Source organism: Chrysochloris asiatica, unplaced genomic scaffold (genome assembly GCF_000296735.1).
Source record: "Chrysochloris asiatica unplaced genomic scaffold, ChrAsi1.0 scaffold00035, whole genome shotgun sequence".
In the NCBI taxonomy this organism is placed as follows: domain Eukaryota; kingdom Metazoa; phylum Chordata; class Mammalia; order Afrosoricida; family Chrysochloridae; genus Chrysochloris; species Chrysochloris asiatica.
The window spans coordinates 12,251,543-12,256,655 of record NW_006408553.1 but is presented as its reverse complement, the minus strand read 5'-3'; the positions used below and the strand labels follow the sequence as shown (position 1 = coordinate 12,256,655).

At 36.0% G+C, this 5,113-nt stretch overlaps 1 protein-coding gene across 1 annotated transcript in view; it reads left to right on the top strand.

Moving 5' to 3' along the window:
* ADAM9 (ADAM metallopeptidase domain 9) overlaps positions 1–5,113 on the top strand; it is a 239,070-nt gene that overhangs the window by 85,426 nt on the left and 148,531 nt on the right. The gene's annotated exons all lie outside the window — the stretch shown is intronic.

The window sequence follows — 5,113 nt, the reverse complement described above, 5'->3', positions numbered from 1 at the left end:
ACTGGACCACTAGGTCATTTTGAACCACAAGGTCAGCAGTTCAAACTCACCAGCTACTCTTTGGAAACCCTATTAAGGGTTGCTATGAGTCAGATCCAACTTGACAACACTTAACAACAACAATGTTGAAAATATTGAATGGCGCAGGAAGCATCAAAAGCATATGGAAGGAATATACAGAGTCACTATACCAAATAGAATTCAAGAGGTAGCATATGATCAAGAATTGATGGTATTAAGAGAATATGCAATAAAGGCATCAGTGAAAAACAAGTCTCCAAGAATTGGCCAAATACCAATTGAAATATTTTAACAAACTGATGCAGCACTGGAGGTCCCCCCTCATCTATGTCAAGAAACTTGGAAGACAGTTAACCTGGGAAATCGACTGGGTGAGATTTGCATTTGTTTCCATTCCAAAGAAAGGTGACTATATAAAATGTGGAAATTATCATTAATATTACAGGCAAGTAAAATTTTGCTGAAGATAATTAAAAAATAGTTGTAGAGAGCTTCTAGAAAATCAAGCTAGATTCAGAACAGCTTGTAGAATGGGAGATTTCATTGTGGATGTCAGATGAATCTTGGCTGAAAGTAGAGAATACCTGAACAATTGTTTACTTGTGTTTTATGTCTATGCAAAGGCATTCAACTGTATGGATGTTAGGAAACTGTGGATAATATTGTGAAGAATGGGTATTCCAGAGCATTGTGGTCATGAAGAACCTGTACATAGACTAAGAGGCAGTTGTTCCAACAGAACAAGGGTATCCTGAATGGTTTAAAAACCAGAAAGGTGTGCATCAGTGTTGAATACTTTCACTATACTTATTCAGTCTGTATGCTGACAAATAATTGAAAAATCTGGATTATATGAAGAAGAACATGGCATCAGGATTGGAGGAAGATTCATTAGTGTCCTTCGAAATGCAGATGATACAACCTTTCTTGCTGAAAACTAAGAGGACTTAAAGCATTTACTGATGAAGATCAATGACTAAAGTCTTTAGAATGGATTGCACCTCAGTTTAAAAAAAAATACAAAAGTTTTCAGAACTGGACCAATAATCATCATAATAAACGGAGAAATGATTGAAGTTTCATGTTAACTTGGAGCCACAATCAATGATCATGGACACAACAGTCAAAAAAATCAAGCAGTGTATAGTATTGGGCAAGTCTGGTGCAAAAGACCTCTTTAAAGTGTTAGCACAAGTGCCAGTTTGAGGACTAAGGTGTGCCTGCCCCAACCATGATATTTTCAATTGCCTCATATGTATGTGAAAGCAGGACAATGAATAAGGAAGACTGAGGAATAGATACATATGGATTATGGTGTTGGCAAAGAATATTAAAAGTATCTATCTTGGAAAAAGTATAGTTAGAATGCCTCTTAGAAATGAGGATGGCAAGATTTCATGTCTCATACTTGGATATATTGTCAGGAGGGACCAGTCCCTTGCAAAGGACATGGTAAAGCAGAAGATCTGTGAAACGTGCATGGTAAAGTAGAGGATCTGTGAAACAGAAGAAGATGCTCAACAGTATGTATTGTTTGACACAGTGGCTGCAACAATGGGCTTACACATGACAACAATTGTGAGGGTGGCTCAGGACTAGGAAGTGTTGCATTCCATTGTATATAGGATCACTATGAATCAGAACTGACTCAACAGCACCTAACAACAGTAACAACATCCCTGTGGTTATAATTCTATTTGGAAAGGGCAAGAAAAAATTAATGAGGGCAGAATTCATGTAGGGTGTATCTGAGTCAATCTCTTGTAAGATATAAAAGAGAGTAAGCCATAGGAGCAGATACATAAGGGAATATTGATACCAAGCCTCATGAAGATATCCAAGGAACGGGGAAACAAGCTGAAGAGACTAGGATCTTTCCCTGGAGCTAACAGAGAAAGGAAGATTTACCCTAGAGCTAGCACCTTGAATTTGAACTTCTACCTCCTAAAATGTGAGAAAATAAATTTCTATTTTTTAAAGTCACCACCTGTGCTAGTTCTGTTATAGGAGCACTGGATAACTAAGGCATTGACCAAAGCACACTGGCACCTTGTAGTCGGTTCTCTGATTGTTCTATGGATTTCTGTTTCACTAGTAGCACTTTCTGTTTACAAAGAGTCAGTTTGTTTCTAAAACTATGTCAGATGCACTTCTTACTATACTCATGTAATTTGAAGAGATGCTTTGTAAGTTCAGGAAATATGATTTATTTGTTAGAGAACTAACTTGAATGCTTTGAGGATGTATAGTAAAAAGAAGTTATTGAAAAGAACCATCAAGTTGGTGAAGTTGGTGTAGATTCAGTGACCAACTGAGTTCCAGTCCTGTCATAAGGGACTTCTATTATCGTTGAAACTGGTTGGTAGTGTGGTGTGTGCCACTGAGTTGGTTCTGACCCTGTGTAGGGTTTCTGAGGCTGCAAATCTTTACAGGAACAGAAAACCTCATCTTTCTCTTGCAGAGCGACTGGTACATTTAAGCTGCTGACCTTGTACTTAGCAGCCCAGCTTGTAATCCACTATGCTACTCCTTATAGTTAAACCAGAACCCTTTTATTTTTGAGTACTATGTAATAGTAATAGTAAAAAGCGCGCCCCCCCCCCCCAGTGAGAAGAAGGCAATATAAAAATCAGACTTGAACAAAAAACAGTATAAAGAAAATTAGTTGGTATGAATTTCTCCATAGTAGAGAAAGTTGAGATCTAGCCTGTGTTGTTTAGTATATAATTATTTTTAAGTTTTTTTTTATTCACAATTTCATATTTGCAGTAAAAGTTGCATGCATATTGCAAAAAATGTTTAAATATCCTTAACATATAGTCTCTAAATGTTGACATTTTACTACATTTGTTTTATCTTTTTTTTCTGGGAGTCCTAGTGTGGTACTGTAGGATAAACACTGAACTAACTTCTAACTGAAAGGTCAGTAGTTCAAACCCACCAGCTGCTTCTTGGAAACCCTACGCAGGGTTGCTTTGAGCTGGAATCAGTTCAATGGTACTTAATAACAACATTTTTTCCTGATGTTTCAAGAGTATGTTAAAAGCATAATGACTTTTTATTCTTAAATACTTAAGTGTATGCTTCCCAGGTAAGAAATTATTTTATATAACCACAATGTTGTTGTTGTTAAATGCCATTGTGTCAGTCCCAATTCATAGTGACCCTGTATAGTGTTTTGAGGAGCAGTTAAACCACTAACCATGCAGTTAGTGGCCCAGTGTTTATAAAAATTAGATAATAGTATTGTCACAATGTTAATTTCCTAATTGTAATGACCTTATTGAGATTTTTAAAATTTATTTTGTAAAGTATGCCAGTAATGTCCTTTATAGTGAAAGAAAATCTAAGCTTAGATGTTGTATTCAGTAGTCTTATCCTTTTAGACTACTTTATTCTAAGAAGTCCTTATTCTTTCCTTGCATTTCATGACATTGATAGTTTTGGAGTGCATGGTAGTTATTTTGTAGAATGTCCTGCATTTTGTACTTGTCTGATGTTTACTCATGATTAAATCCAAGTTAGGAACTTTTGGCAGGAGCACCACCCTTATGATACTGAGTTTTTCCTTAGTGTATCATATCAGTAAGCCTATCCTATAGATTGAACACTGCTGTGGTGCTGTAGGATAAGCATTGGACTGGTAACCACAAAGTTGGTGGTTCAAACTCACCAAGCTCCTTATGAGTCATAGAGTTGCTATGAATTAGAACTAACTTGACAGCACATGTCAGCAATATGCTGTTGATGATCAGCCCCAATGTGATGGTGATCATGTGGTTAAGGAGTTTTCTGCCAGGTTTCTCTCGGTAAAGTTAGAATTTATTAATAGGTATCTTACAATTAGATACTTAGAGACTTGCCTGAATTATTCATGCCTGAACCAGTTATTATAATGGCTGTCAAAATGGTGATTTTCTAATTTCATTGTTGCTTCTCCATTCATAGTCTCTGGGGGCTGCAAATGGTTTGTGCTCAACTTCTAACCACCCAGCAGTGCAAATCTACCCAGCAATCTGCAGAAGAAAGGCCTGACAATTTACTTCTGTAAAGATTACAGCCAAGAAAATCCATATGGAACAATTGTACTCTGTAACTCATGGGGTCACCATGAATCGGAATGGACTCAATGACAATGAGTTAGTTTATTAATTTTTTTCCTCTACATTCACCAGTGATTTCTAATATGAGGAAGAGTTTTCCTTTCTGAATTATATATGTGTGAATGTATGGAGTCTTACTTTACCAAGAGAGATTAAAAATATCTTTATATATTTTCTTTTGTGAATTCTCTTTTACCCAATTTTCTATTAGGGTTTTGGTCTTTTCCCCTCATTTTTGAGAATTCTTTATATTTAGGGAATCTTATCCTTTATTTATGAAAATCTTGAAAATATTTTCTGCTAGAGTGGTTAAGAATTTCTCTACACCCAAGTGAAAGGAATTTAGCTATGTTTTTTTTCTAGTTTTTGTTTGGCTTCAGATTTTACATTTAGATTCTTGGTCCATTTAAAATTTATTCTTATGTATGGTGTGAGCCATGGACCTAATTTTATCTTTTCTAAATGTCTAGCCAGTAGACTAAGTACCATTTATTAAAAAGGCCATCTTTGTCTAGTGATTTGAGATGTCAGTATCATAGAAATTTCCATATGTTCTTGGTTTATTTCTCAACTTTTCATGTTGTTCTTCTGGTGGGTCTCTCTAGTCATACACCAATACTATACCATTGTGATTATGAAGACCTTGTGTTATGTCTTAATATCTCGTAGGGCTAGTCCCTCACTTAGTCTTTCTTTTATTAATGTCTTCTAATTGTTTTCTGTTGTGCATAGGATGCTATGAGTCGAACCTTACTTAATGGCACCTAACAACACAAAAGTGAGAAAATCACATTAGTTACTAAAGAATTTGGTATTAGTAAGTGCTATTATACCTAAGAATAGCAGAGAAACGCTGTTAGATACAGGACTGGAAGGTGGGAAGGCACTCAGAATGCAACTGGGGAAAAAAATGCCTCCTCAAAGTAGAGTTGACCATGATGACCTGAATAGAGTTAAGCTCGGGGAAGAAAAGCTCACAGAACCTTCAT